The sequence below is a fragment of the Callorhinus ursinus genome, unplaced genomic scaffold (assembly GCF_003265705.2).
Source record: "Callorhinus ursinus isolate GAN/ISIS: 27379988/994484 unplaced genomic scaffold, GSC_fseal_2.0 scaffold143, whole genome shotgun sequence".
NCBI lineage: Eukaryota > Metazoa > Chordata > Mammalia > Carnivora > Otariidae > Callorhinus > Callorhinus ursinus.
Genome location: NW_027397205.1, coordinates 329,724 through 345,666, shown reverse-complemented (window position 1 = coordinate 345,666; position 15,943 = coordinate 329,724). Strand labels below are relative to the sequence as shown.

The following is a 15,943-nucleotide window of genomic DNA, read 5'->3' as shown; positions in this document are numbered from 1 at the left end:
CAAAAGAAAGAAAATGACGTTGATGAATATGTAAACAAGTCTAAGTGAGTGTTAACTGTATAATACATGACAATAATGTTTTCTGGGATTTAAGTGTTTAGATAATTAAAACGCATAACAGCAACTTGGGAAGGTTAAAATGGAGCCAAGTTATTCTACGGTTCCTGTGTTTTCTCATAACATGTAAATAAAGTAATTGACAGTTAAGTGTGTATATTGTAATCTCAAGGGTAAACACTACAAGAATGACAAAAGAATGTGTCACTAACTTGCCAAATGAGGTAAAAATCAAATAGTCAAATATGGATTATTTCAAAAGAAAGGGAAGGAAAAAGGAAATTAGAGTAGGTAAAAACAAATATTAGGATGGCATGGTTAAGCCAAATTATGTCTGCTAATTTCATTACATGTAAACAGATGAAATATTTCAAGTGCAAAGGCAAACATCAGACTAGATAAAAATTCCACCAAATGCACCTTAAAAGAGACACATGTAAAATTTAATGACATAGAAAATTGGGGGAAAATGGCAATTTGAACATTAACCAACAGAAATCTAGTATACCCACATTAATAAAATAAAAGTATACTCTCAAACAAAAGCCTTACTAGAGGTAAGAGGGAGATTTCATAATAATAAAAGGTTCAATTGAACAAGAAGATATTAATAAAACAATTCTAAATTTATTTGCACCTCTTATATAGAGCGAAAATATACCAAGCTGTGATATTGTGATTTATAGTAAGAAATATATGCAGTGGGGTGCCTGGGTAGCTCAGTCGGTTAAGTGTCTGACTCTTGGTTTCGGCTCCGGTCATGATTTCATGGGTCATAGGATGGAGCCCTGTGTGTGGGCTCCATGCTCAGCGGGGAACCTGTTTGGGGTTCCCTCCCTCTGCCCTCCGCCGCCCCCCCCGACCCCGTGTGCTCACACGCACGTGTGTGCGCTCTCTCTCTCTCTCTCTCTCTAAAATAAATAAATATATCTTTAAAGAAAAGAAAAAAAAATATATGCACTATTTGGTCTTTGTCCCTTCTGATACAAAGCTTCTAAAATTCTTGCAATTTTCTGTGCTGAGAATGATTAAGTCTGTCACTTCTTATGTTAGTGAAATGACTTTTGGAAAACACCTGAGGTTGGGGGCTGGTTGCCAGGAGAACCAACCAAGAGATTAGAGGGTTAGAACTTTCAGTCCCACCTCCCTGACCTCTGGGGAGGGGAGAGGGACTGGAGATTGAGTCCAATGGCCAACGGCCAACGATTTAATCATGACTATATAAGGAAGCCTCCGTGGTGATTTTTCACCTGCAGTACTGTGGACTTTCAACATTTTGTCCCCGTTTCAGTGAACCAGAGTCAAAATATTCATTGACCATTACTATTATTTGCTGATTTTTTTGTGGTAATATTCTATCCTTATGACACTATTGCAACCAAATTGGCTTTACCATCTTGGCTTTAGTAGGTATGGAAGACAATGGATTACCATCTTTATTGCTGTAATGTGTTCAACATTATATGCTAGTAGAATCTGGTTTAATTGTTTCAGGTGGAAGAGTATTCTTTGAGTTTCCATTTTGAATGTGTTTGGGCTAAAGAAACAATAGACTACTAATGTCTGGGGAAAAAACAACAACAACAAAGGACTGTGTTCAGAGCTTCCAGGTTGGTAAACCAGAATACATCCATGTGCCATGCCCCAAACTCCATGAGGGCAGAAGCCTCTGCGTTTGGGGCCTCACTCCATGTATCTCTTCATCTGGATGTTGATTCCTGTTCTTTAATATCCTTTGTAAAAAACCAGTAATCTAGTGAGGAAACGGGTTTCCTGAGTTCTGTGAGCCACCCTGGCAAATTAATCGAACCCAAGGAAGGGGATGTGGGAACCTCTGACTTACAGCCAGTCAGTCAGAAGCACAAGTAACAACTTGGACTTGAGCCTGGCATCTAGCATCTAAGGTAGAGGGCAGTCATGTGGGACTGAGCCCTCAACCTGTGGAATCTGATGCTATCTCCAGGTAGATAGTGTCAAAATTGAGTTAAATTATAGGACACCCAGCTTGTGTAGGAGACTTGCTTGAATGTGTGTGGGGGGGAAACCCATACACTGGGATTGCATACAAGATATTAAAAGCTAAAACTGGCAGAAGTAAATGAAGATGTGGACAGATTCACTATCACAACTGGAAATTTTAACACATCTCACTGAGTGATAGCTTAAAACAGGCAAATGGAAATTCAGTTAGATGAATTAGATTTAAACGATGTTAGTAACAAGTCCTCGCTTCAGCAGCACATATACTAAAATTGGAACGATACAAAGAAGATTAGCATGGTCCCTGTGCAAGGACGACACGCAAATTTGCGAAGCATTCTGTATTTTAAAAAATAAACGCTACTAACAAATTTATTTACTTAATTGACATGGAACAATGCACATAACAATTACACATGGAACACTGTAGAATAAGTCACATGCTGGGCCATAAGGGAAGCCTTGATGAACTTCCATGAACCTAATACAATCTAGCCTGAATGGTTGGTGTGAAGATTCAAAGGTAATGTTGGGTTCTCTGCCCCTCTCTTACCTTTGCATGATTCCCAAGAATGTTAATTTCCAACAACGCCCACCTCCAGCTCCAAAGGACTCTCTCCACGTACCAAACCCCTGACCTGAGAGGAGCACATGACTCAGGCCTTTCCCTTCAACTAGATGTCTTAAAACATACCTGAGATTTGCTTGACTCAGGTATGGTAAGATGATAGACATGGAGACAGCGTCCTTGAAAGAGGAGTTTATGACCTACAGCTCCCAAGGGGAGGGTACCTGCCATGACCCACTCGGGGCCACATAAGGAAACACCTGCATTGGTCAGGAGGCAGACAGAATGAGGGGAAAACATGAGCCAGAGTCGTTTATCTGGCTTTATGGGAAGGATTGGGAGAGGCAGGATCAGGATGCTGAGTAAAGCTTTGGACTGAAGTTTGAACAATTTTGGTAGACTCTGGGCTAGAGGGGTGGCCCCTAGTTGTCCAGTATCTGAACTTGGGGTGATTTGGGGCAAAGAGAATATTGAACTGGGGTATGAGAATTTGATAAAGGAGGTGGTGGGAGGTGTGGACTCTGGATTGGTTGGTTTGCATATCAAAACCGTTGATTGCTATCTCAAGGAATTAGCTCACTTTCGGAGAGGCAGTCCCTTCACCAGGTCCACAAGGCCCCTATTTTGTCAAAGCATCATAAAATATAGTTAATAGAAAGCATGATGAATATGCCGAGGAGAAGATTGCACCTCAGTCATGACCATAGCCGCAGGAGGACAGGTTTTCCATGTAGAACTAGGGTAGGTGTGCTACGGCCCATTGGGGTCATGTCCTCAGGAGAAGGGAAAACACTCAGCCTGGGCACTTGCCACACCCCACCTAAAGGGGGCCTGCTGGGTGTCTTGTTGGAGTGGCTTGGAGAGGGGTCCCAGAGCCTTCCTGGCCGGGGGGTCCTGAGACTGAGGACCAGCACTGACCAACCCACCTATGGGGTGACCTGCAGGCAGTGACCCATCACCAGTGTCCTCGCAGGGTGCTCATGAGGTGAATCTGTGGGGTCCGCAGCTGGAGGTTTCGAGAAGATCCGGGAGGGCTGCTGAGGAAGGCAAGAGCAGACCTCAAACCACTTTGTCAGGGCCACACAAACAAGATGGAGTCCTAATAGGAAAACCCTTTCTCAAGGGCATAGAGAGGAGAGCCCTGGCAGCCAGAAAAAAACAAAAGCAAAAGGCAAAACAAAGAAAAAACAAACAAAAAACAAAATGTGACTTCCCCCTGAGTTTTGTGACCAGCCTAATGCCCCAGGAGCCATTTCCAACTGCGCCACTCTCCCACAGGAGGCTGACTAGAGTCAGGAGGCCTGGGACCCAGGTACTTGTAGCTGCAAATCCAGGAGATTCTGCGGCCTACTGTATAACATGGTGTTCCTTCATTTTTCCTCAAAAAGGGACCCTGATTACATAGTCACCAGCTCCTTGCCTTCTCTGAGGTTGCTGGGTCTTAGATACAGGAGTTTCTCTGGGGTCATTCAGATACTACTTAGAGAAACAGAGACTGGAACTGAGCTCCATGAGATAGGATGACACCGCTATGCATAGCTGTAATGAACGCTTCCTGCAATACAGTTGACCCTTGAGCCTGGCATCTGGCATCTAAAGTAGGGTTTGAACCACACAGGTCCATTTATAAGCGGATTTTTTTTTTTTTTTTACCGTACGCGACTGTAAATGTATTTTCTCTTCCTTATGCTTTTCTTCATAACATTTTCTTTTCTCTAGCTTACTTTCTTGTAAGAATACAGTATATAATACATATGACATACAAAATATGTGTTAATCGACTGGTTATGTTATCGGTAAGGCTTCCAGTCAACAGTAAGCTATTAGCAGCTAAGTTTTTGGAGAGTCCAAAGTTATAGATGGATTTTCCACCCAGCTGAAGTCGGTGCCCCTAACCTCCATGTTGTTCAAGGGACAACCGTATATGAGGTCTGAAATAAGGGTAAAGTAACAGAAACATTTGGAAATAGCCACGTGGCAGGAAATAACTCCAGCACATTCCAAAGAGGTTACACACAAAACAGCTGGGAAGTGTAAGGGAAACAGCAAACAGTTGGTGGGTCACTACGAGGAGAGTAGGAAAAAGAAGCATGGTTTTTCCTTTAGAAATGTGTCTCTCTCTAGCAAATAAATAAATAAAATCTTTAAAAAAGAAAGAAAGAAAGAAAGAAAGAAAGAAAGAAAGAAAGAAAGAAAGAAAGAAAGAAAGAAAAAGAAAAAGAAATGTAGTCACTGTGGATAGATGCCCTCTGGTGGTCAGATCCAGAATTGTAGCTCTGAAAGTCTTGGCACAGGGGCGCTGTCAAAGAAAGGGAGGGAGGAAAAGGCCTGGGCTCTGGTGCTTCAGCCAGAACTCTCTGCAATTTCCCACCCCCTGCCAGCAATTCTTTCCTGAGTCTCTATGCCCTGACAGGGCAAGTCCAGCCCGAGTGAGCTAAAAGGAAATCTGCACACGAGAGGGCGTGAACATTTGGCGTGAGGGAAGTGTAAGACACACACACATACACAGATAAACTGTCCACGTCAGGAGCGGAAGTTGTTTAAATTTTATAAAACTTTTATTAAAAAGTTTTATAAAACAGGTGAACGCTTTTATAAACTGGTAAAAATATATGTGAACTTTTTTGTCCGTTAGTTATGGGATATTTTAAGTGTTTCTTTCAACAAACTTACCTGATGTCAAAATATTAAACCCTACAAATATACATTTAGAAGATGAAATTATTCTGTACCTTCCAGCTCAATGATCCCCTCTCTGTGACCCACAGGTACCCACTCTAAATAGATTGGTGCTCATTTTCCACATGTATTCTCTTTAGGTAAGGTGAATACTTACCTTAAAACACAAGTGTTCCATATGTACATGTATTATTTTTAAATTATCAATCACATAAGTAGTTTTATGCAAATTGGCTTTTTCACTTCTTCTGACTTCTCCAGATTTTCATTTCTTCAGCTAACGCGGTTTGGCATCTCTCCAGTGTTTCTTAGAGAAGCATTTTGCGTTCTCAGTGAATTATTTATTCCTATCTTTGGGCTCTTTTTCTCTATCAACTGGTTAGCAACAGTCCTTTATGTTCACGCATATTAGCACAAGGTCTGTAATAATGTTTGCACATATTTACTCCCAGCTTTTCATTTTTTATTTTGACGGCACACAAATTGGTTTTAAATTTTTGTTGACTTTGTTTTAAAAATAATATAGCAAAAGTGAATAACACACAGGGTTTCATCAATTACCAGCGCCCATGGGGATTCAGTCATTCAAAGCCTTAAAGGCGTCAGGACACAGTGGGAAAAGCTTTATATCTAATTCTACATTTGTGAAAAATAGGGATGATACTTGAACACTTGCTTGGCTTCAAGGAGATATGTAATGTGCCTCCGGCTTAAAGTAACTCTGTAAATGATGATTTCATCCCTGCCATGGAGGTCATTTTCCCTGTGCGTCTGCCTGGGTCACACACCTGGCTTCAGACAGGCCAGTCGATGGGGCCCTATATGCAGGCCTCTAGGTGCAAGGGCCGGCACTGCATCTCCACGATCACCTTCACCACCAGGACGGTGGGTTGTTTGAGAACCCAGTGGGCATCACATACACACCAGAGAAATTTAAAACTAGATATGCGGCCCTGGAAACACGTTAACCACGTTACAAATGTAATTAGAAAAATTAAAGGGAAGTTATAGAAAGACTTTGTCTATCCCGAGCAAAAACGTTAAATGTAAAGAAATGTGAATTATTGGGACAATATTCAGAACATTTTATTAAAAAAAATGTTATTATCATATGTAAATAAATCCGAGTACCTAGAAGAGTGTAGTTCAAAATCCACAGTGAAAGTAATTTAAACTATGCATCACAGTCAAACATATAAATATTAAAGTATAAAAACATGGGACACCTGTCTGGCTCAGTCGGTAGAACATGTGACTCTTGATCTCAGGGTCATGAGCTCAAGCCCCACGTTGGGCATAGAGCTTACTTTAAAAAAAATAATAAAGTATAGGGGCGCCCGGGTGACTCAGTTGTTAAGCGTCTGCCTTCGGCTCGGGTCATGGTCCCGGGATCGAGCCCTGCATCGGGCTCCCTGCTCCACGGGAAGCCTGCTTCTCCCTCTCCCACTCCCCCTGCTTGTGTTCCCTCTCTCGCTGTGTCTCTCTCTGTCAAATAAATAAATAAAATCTTTAAAAATAATAATAATAAAGTACAAAACAAATTATATCTGTATATGTCTGTGTATGCATGTATAAAGCATACTGAAGAACAGTATATGTATTGTAATCCAAATTTTGAAGAACTATATATGTTCATGCAACTCTACCTCTATAGTACTCTATACACAAAAATATAGCTGGAAAATACAAATTCTCTACACGCAAAAATATGACTGGAAAATACAAATTTAATTATGAATGATGGGCATCTTGCTGTATGTATATCAGGATGAAGGAGATATACAAGAAAAAAATTCCCTAACAAGTACTCATTCTGCACCGCATTTGTTTTCAGGACAAATATATTAATTTTGAAATCAGAAAAATGACGAGGTAAAATTATATAAGACTGTAGTAGATTCCTTGCTGGGAATTCCATTACAAAAGTAATGCAGGTAAACATAAGCACACATTCTAAATAATTTTGGGTGGTGAAATTGGGGCAACAGTGGAGTCAGGAACCCAATCTCTAGTGGCTAGCTCTCATCTGCTTTCCTATTCTTTCCTTCAAAGAGCTTCACAAAGACCTATTTCTATGAACACTGTGGTTTTTTGGCTATAACATGCAAATACTAGTTTTTCCTCTTTTATAAATTGTTGGACAATATATATTCAACAACTATCCCTCAACACTTCTTCAAAATAGGTTATCAGTCTATTTCAGTTGATAAACATGTCCCTAATAAACTGAGTATCTCAATATCAGTAAATAAGCAAAAGTAAATGTCTCACATTCACATGTAACCGGTTACATTTGCAAGTCAGCTTCAGAATAAATAACGATGCGATCAAAAGTGCATTTGCACATCACTGGCTCTTTTCAATTTTATATAGTTACCCTGTGAGATGAGTTTTGGAAATGAAGTCACTTTTAAACAAAGATAACATAGTTAAAATATGTCTGATACATATAGTATGGACTCTATAAACATTTGCAGAATAAATGAAAAAACGATAATAATGTTTGGGGTGCCTGGGTGGCTCAGTCAGCTGAGCATCCAACTCTTGATTTCGGCTCAGGTCATGATCTCAGGATCTTGAGATCGAGCCCCGTGTAGGACTCGGCACTCGGCACAGAGTCTGCTTGAGATTCTCTCTCTCCTTCTCCCTTTGCCCCTCCCCTGGCTTGAGAGCACGCACTCTCTCTCTCAAGATAAATAAATAAAACCTTTAAAAAGATGTTTGAATGCATCTCAACTACATATACATGTGTATGTGCATATATATATATATATGTCTATACGTGTGTGTATGTATGTGTCTACACGTATACATATACATGTTTATATGTTTCACACTTTCACAGACTCATATGTGCAGATTTCTGAGAGTCGTTGGTGGAGGGGCTGAAGAAAACTTCCTGACGTGAGGTTTAATGTCCCCGGGCTCTGTCCGAGTCACCCTTAATGCTTTGTCACATAAACTTCCAGAAAATTCCCTGTGATGGGGCTCTTCTCTCCCTCCTTCCAAGGTTTCCTGCTAAAGGATGGTCCGAGCCGCCCTTCTGGATCTGGTCACTAGATGGCAGTGACCACCAATTTCTGAATTTTCTCCAGAAAACAAAAACAAAACAAAACAAACAAAAAGCAAACAAAAAAACACAATTATTTGAGAAAATGAAACAAAAACCTATCAAACGTTCTTTTGCATTGCGAGTGGTGAAAGTGTATGTAAAACGAAAATCATAGCCAAACCCCTTTACTCAGCAGTTTTCTTCTCTAGCGTTCCACAGATGTAAGACATCGGGCTAGTATCCCACTCGCTGAGAACACTGGTGGATACTACAGGTCTGGGGTCAGGGCAAAGAGAGAAAGGGTTCAGGTAACTTTACACTTGTGCTGTGAAGGTACATACAGTTTTCCAGAGATGCCCAGCTGCCGGCTAGTGGATTTCCACACAGGATTTCCTCAGGGACAAACCAAGTCCTAGAGTATTTCCTGACCATGATACCTGGTTGGGGTCTCAGATTAGCTCTCCGCTCCCCTCTTTCCCTGGTCGGTTTCCCTGGTTAGCCTCCCTCGGGTCTCAGTTTAAACCTCACTTCCTGTGGGAAGTTTCCTCAGACACAGATAATGGTTTGATCATCCTTAATCGTCTAGTCACCCCACCAGCTCACCATTCCCAGATACACTTTTTCATTTGCAAGGAGTCCGATGAGAGTGAGTTCCAAAAGTCTCACAGGCTATGTGGCTTCCTACAATGCACTTGAAGACTCTAGAGCTTTCAAGTGTCCTATCTGAAGCTTCGCCCCAGGATTCACCTCTTGCACTTTTTTTTTTTTAAAGATTTTATTTATTTATTTGTCAGAAAGAGAGAACCTGAGCACAAGCAGAAGGAGAGGCAGGCAGAGGGAGAAGCAGGCTCCCTTCCGAGCAGGGAGCCTGAAGCGGGACTCAAACCCAGGACCCTGGGATCATGACCTGAGGCGAAGGCCGACGTTTAACCGACTGAGCCACCCAGATGTCCCAACCTCTTGCACTTTTGAGAGGGATGCCCAGGACATGGGCCAGTTGAGCAGTGGAACCGCAGAGTTGTTCCATGGAGAACAACTGGGGCGGGTACTGTAGAGAAGCTGTGTAGGCTATGGATTGATGTTCCCTCCTCTAAAAGGTCCCATGAGAACTCCTAAACGAGTCTCCTCTCTTTACCAAACATGGTATTCCATGGCAAGGACTACAGGAACCTCCTAGAGGTACAACTGCGGGTTTGAAGTTTTAAATGATTTACTTTGCGGAATACTGTTGAAAATCTATTTCCAAAATATATAAATGAACTTGGAAAAGAGGGAAAATTAAAGAAGCAAGCAAAATTCTCTATTAAACTCTGGTGACATATAATCATTCTCAATATTCTTATTAACTGTGTGCATAATATGACACTGACTTATATTTTAATCTACGTAATAATACTGAATCTCTTGGCATAACTATAGGGTCCACATGGTGTTTCCCTCTTTACAGATGAGAAAGCTGAGCCTCACATCCCAGGCATGGCTGAGGCCAAAACACCTGTGTGACCTACGCTGCCTTTGTGATTTCATCAAACACCCACAAGGACCCTGTGAGGGAGGGTCCTCTGTTCAGTCCCTGGATTGGGGGGGGGGGGCTGAGGCTTGGGAAGCTTAGTGCCCCATCCTGCCATATATCATTGGCAGAGCCCAGGCTGGAACTCACATCTTTCCGACCCCAAAGCCCTTACTCTTCCCACTGAGTGTACTGTTAATGGGCTTTGCTTCTGACCATCACAGGAATCCTCGCTCAGTTTAGACAGTGCGGAAAATACGTTCAAGAATGGAGGGGAAAATATAAATAGCCACCAACTCCGCAACCCACCGACAACAGTTAACTTTTAGGGTTCCTTTCCTGACACTTGAACACTGTTTAAAATCTAAATTTACGGTGGCTGTTTGGGGCAACTCTTTTGTCTTCATTCCTACTGTCCTAAACCGTATCACACAAACACTGTTTCTAACAAAGAAAGAAAGCAATGTATTATCTTTGAAAATGAATGAACTATTACAAGAATATGATAGGCAAAACCTGACAGAAGCATTCAGAGAACATAATTCCTTGCTTCTCAAAGCACTTTGTCTTAAAGCAAATTACAGTTAAAGTCTATATAACAACATGTTTGCCTATAGGCAATGCAAATTCCAGACTATACACATTTAAGCCAAATTTAAGTGACCTTCATACATATTCGTAAGGAATCTTGAAAGAAAGCCTTAAATGTGCCTAAATCGTTGATCTACCAAGACCCAGTTTAAATACCACCCATTACTTTCTCACAGCAAATGTGGCTGGATACAAAGCAATCCTTATCCTGTCGGCAAGCCAGTCCATTTTCTGGAGCTAGGGAAAGTGCAGGGATGAGTATCCACAGAGGAAAGGAAATTAACTTTCTACCGACAAAAGTATGATGTACTCATTCTGTAACACACTGAGCACTAAACTAAGCTTGAATAGAGAAAAGATTGAAAGCTTGATTTGTGGCGAACGTTCCCCTGTAGAAATCCCAAGCGTGTGAGATAGTGCACTGTATGAGCGCAGACAGCCACACGCCTCACTCACTCCAACCAGGGCCTCAGCCTTGACTTGCTGTGGCAATCTAGGATCTGCCTCTCTTCTCACTTCCTTACACACACACAAGAAGCCCCTTTCCCTGGATGTGTGAAGTCCCTTCCCTTGTGCTGGCCTCACCTATAAAGGAGGAAAGCACCAAATCTCAGTGGTTGGGACTATGTGCATTGGAATGAAGAAGATCTGGGTTTGAGCCCTGGTTCCGTTACCTACCAGCACAGTGGTGCCCAAGTTTGCTCACCATGCAACTCGGCTCAGATGAGCAAAACTACCAAGGGCCTTTGTAACCGGGCTGGTTGTCCTCATTGGTTCCGTCTCTACCTGGCTTTGTCTAGTCCAGTACGCTCTCCCACTGAGAATACACACAGTCTTATATATTTGCCTCAGCCTTTGCCCCTCATCCAATAGGGCTGTATCCCCCCCCACCCCGCCCGCCTCCATGTTCCCACTGAAACTAACCTTAACAAGGTCAACAACCACCTTTCTCACATTTCCAGATCATGAGTGTTGAAATGAAGGTTCAAATGAAGACAAAGATTTCCCTCTCTAAGAAAGAATTCATTTGCTTGTGTCTAGACCAATATTATATTGCAATGCTATCATTTACCTAAAAGCTAGAGTTTAAAATACCTTCCATAGAGTCAGAGTCAGATAATGGGGAAGCATGGGCTATAGACAATGGGCTTTCAAATAAAGGAAACATTTTTCTGTACCTCCCATACTTTGGCTCCATCATAATGAATTTTGCTAATAGGTTTACTGAATGGTAGCAATAAATTTTCGTGGTCCTTTCAATAACCTTTATCTTTTTTGTTTTCATTTTTTTTTCTCAAGGGATTCCAAGTATGCAATGAAATCATCTAAAATTATAATGTCGTTTTATACTATATCATGGCTAGCTATCTCATCTAAAAACATTCTCTAATATGCCATAATTACACAATGTAAGTAGTGCTTGGTATGATCTGGATGTTTGTGTCCCCCCACAAATGCATATACCATAATCCCTGACTGATGGTAGTAGGAAATGGGGTCTTTGCGAGGTGATCAGGTCATGAGGGCCGAGCCCTTATTAAAAAGGCCCCAGAAAGCTTGCTTGCCCCTTCTCTCAGGTGAGGACACAGCAAGAAGTTGGCAGTCTGCAACCCAGAAGAGGGCCTTCACTAGAACCCAACCATGCTGTCACTGTGAACTTGGACTTCTAGCCTCCAGAATTATGAGAATAATTTCTATCATTATAAGCCACCCAGGCTGTGGTTTTTGCTATAGCAGCCTGAATGGACTGAGACGGTACTGAAACATACTGGTGGTGATAGGGAACTCCTTTGCATGTTCTGGAATCTTAAGCCAAAATACTTACACTTCACAACAGAAACCATAGTGCCGGACTTTCTTTTGGGATGTGTCCATTCAGTAAAACAACTCAGCCTATATAATAAATATACATGTAGCAATGTTAATTAAGTAAGTGTTTGAATTAATGAAGAGATGGGTGAGAGGTGTCTTCATTTAATAATTTCAAATAGTATATGTGGATATGCTCCCTCCACGAGGTGTATGTCTTATATTATGTGTCAACTTGACTGGGCCATGGGATGCCCAGATATCTGGTTATACATTACTTCAGGGTGTTCTGTGAGGGTGTTTCTGGATGCAATTAGCATTTGAATTGGTAGATTGAGTACACCAGATCACCCTCCCCAATGTGAGTGGGCATCACCCAATTCACTGAGGGCCTAAATAGAACAAAAAGGTGGATGAAGGGAGGATTTGCTCTCTCTTCCTGACTCATTGAGCCCGGCATTGGTTTTCTCCTGCCCTCAGACGGGGACTCACACCATCTGTGCTTGGTTTTCAGGCCTTTGGACTTGGACTGGAACTACATCATCAGCTTTCCTGGGTCTCAAGCTAACAGACACCAATTCATGGGACTTCTTATTCTCCATAATGGCATGAGCTAAATCCTCATAATCAACCAATCTCAATCTCTCTCTGTCTCTCTCTCTCCCCTCCCTCCCTCCCTCCCTCCCTCCCTCCCTCCCTCTTTCCCTATATGTATATATAGGGCAGGGCAAACTTAATGCCTCACCGCTAAAGAATAGAGTAGGCAAATGGAAAAGAGAGAAATTCAGCAAACACCACCTTAACCCAGCAATGAATAGCAACATCTCCAGTGACATTATGTGGGTATCATGTCCTCCCAGGTAGGTTGTGACAAGAAGGGCTCTGCAACTCTGTGGTATTCTTTCAGAAAACCCCTAATCCTCATCTAATCATGAGAGGAAAATAAAAAAGGACTAAGCCTTTATTCCTCAAGGCTATCAGGGTCATGAAAATAGTATGGCAGTCCCTCCAGGAGTTAAACAGTTACCATATGACCAATAAATTCCACTCCTAGGTGCATACCCAAGAGAAATAAAAACACAGGTCAACATAAAAACTTGTAAACAAATGTACAAATCACCATCATTCATAATAGCCAAAAAGTAGAAAACAACCCAAATGACTATCAGAAGATGAGTAGGTAAACGAAATGTGGTATATCCATGCAGTAGAATATTATTCATTCAAAAAAAGTAATGAACTACCGGCACATGATACAATATGCATGAACCGTAAGAACATTATGTGAAGTAGCCAAATATGCAAAAAACCACATTTTGCATGACTCCATTTTAATGAAATGTCCAGAACAGGCAAATCCATAGAGACAGAAAACACACCTCTGGTTCCTTGGGTTGAGGGTGGGTGCAAGATTTAATGGAATTCAAGCATGATGGACTTTTTTTTTTTAAAGATTTTATTTATTTATTTGAGACAGAGAGAATGAGAGAGAGAGAGAGAGAGAGAGAGCACATGAGAGGGGGGAGGGTCCGAGGGAGAAGCAGACTCCCTGCTGAGCAGGGAGCCCGATGCGGGACTCGATCCCGGGACTCCAGGATCATGACCTGAGCCGAAGGCAGTCGCTTAACCAACTGAGCCACCCAGGTGCCCAGCATGATGGACTTTTGAGGGTGATGGAAATCCCTAAGGCTCACTTATGCTGATGACCGCACAACTCCATACATTTATTAAAATCATTAAACTGTACCCTTAAAATGCGTGAACTTTATTGTCTAAATTATATTCCAATAAAGTTGTTTAAAATATGATGTTGGCCTGGTCTCCTCTTGTACCACAGTGAACACCAGCCTTTTAATAAAAAAGGTCTTGGGGCACCTGGGTGGCTCAGTCAGTTAAGCATCTGCCTTTGGCTCAGATCATGATCCCAGGGTCCTGGCATCGAGTCCCGCATCGGACTCCCTGCTCAGTGGGGCGCCTGTTTTTCCCTCTGCCCACCCCCCCCGCTCATGCTTTCTCTCTCTCTCTCTCAAATAAATAAATAAAAATCTTTAAAAAATAAAATAAAAAAGGTCTTGATGCATGTGCTTTGTATAAAAATGAATCTATATAAAACTTTCACTGTATCTCAGGCCTGCTGATTCTATGTCCTGTGTTCTCCCAAGCAATGACCTTCCCCCCACACATGCCACCTCAGGTTGCTCTTGTGTGCAAAGTGTGATTTATTACTTCCACATCTTCCGACTGTGGTGGTGGCTGGAGAGTTGGTCCAGGACAGAGTCCAGGGCCTGGCCTGAGTGACACGACCTCAGCATTACTACTTTCCCCTCTGCTCTGCAGCCTTTCTCATGTGACTCCACTTTGAGGGGACAAACTGTAACTATCTTTCTGGGTGTCAGTGTGGCAGGACTTCTCAAAGGGCTACACAGGTGCACACCCTTTGCACCAACAATTTCCCTGTTAGAAGTTTCTCTTCAGGACATAGTTAAGGATGGCAGTAAAGTATTGGTTATATGGATTGCCCTCCTGATACTTTCTTAGTTTCGCTCTGGGCCTGGATTTAGGAAGGACGACCTAATGGGAAGCGACACCATGAAGGGCCAGAAGGAAACAGAGGGAAATGTAATTTTCAGCAGGTACACGTGCACGCGCACACACACGCACGGCACTCATTCACCAACCAGGTTCTGTTATTACAATACTAGAATTCTCTCACGACAGTTTGCTGGGCTCAAAGAGGACACATTCAGCTCTCCAGTGCACCTTATCCACGTGAACTGTACCCTGAATTGTGCCCTTTAGCAGAGTACAGACTGAAAAGATGCATCAACACAGTGTTGATGATAAGGGATGTAAGAAACACTCCGAATTCCAAAAAACATGGGTCGTGACGATTGGTTATGTCATTTCCATAGGATGGAACCCTAGTCAAACATTCAAAAAATAATTGTAATGAAAACACTGATGAGAGATGATTTATCGCCTATCGGATTAGCGATGATTCATGTTATTTCCAAAGCGTGGAGAAATGGAAACTCTTATACCATATTGTTAGGAATGTGCATTAGTAATAGTATTCTGAATATATTGTGTTAGTAGACAATTTTCTAGATTTCATAGTTTAGAAAGAATAATTTCAGGAACTTGATAAAGAGATGCTTACAAAGGTACTTACATATATATGAGCAAAGTTTCTAAGTATAGTATTGTTTATAATAGAAAAAATGGTAAAGATGAAAACAAAATTTCTTTCACTAGGATACTGGTGAATTAAACTTTGTGCCTTCCATAGGATGAAACACCCAGAGGATGTAAAATAATAAAGATAAAAATTTTTTGTTGTAATTTAAAATGTCATCTTAGAAATGCATTTACATGGAAAGATGATCATAATAAGAGCAAAAGTGTGTTATAAAGATGGTAAGTGGAATGGATCCCTTTTTTGCTAATACGGGTCTCTAGCTATTTATCTAGAGGTCTCAAAAGATAAAAATGAAAATAATCTTTTTCTTCTGCCCACATACGCTTTCTCTTGAGCATAGAGGGAGTTAGTCAGTATCCCTGCACCTAGGGTACGCTGCTTTTCCACCCAGACTTCCAGCAAGCTCTGTCTTGCGGGATTGGGCCACAGGCCCTCGCTCCCACCTTCCAGCTCCCTCATGTCCAAGCTGCAGTTCAGGCTTCTATCAAGAGGTGGCAC

General features: G+C 41.8%; 1 non-coding gene across 1 annotated transcript; it reads left to right on the top strand.

The window, feature by feature from the left end:
• Positions 1–2,279: 2,279 nt before the first annotated feature.
• Positions 2,280–2,386, top strand: LOC112813804 (U6 spliceosomal RNA). The gene has a single exon (XR_003205581.1). It is a non-coding gene; the product is annotated as a U6 spliceosomal RNA (small nuclear RNA).
• The last annotated feature ends 13,557 nt before the right edge of the window (positions 2,387–15,943 follow it).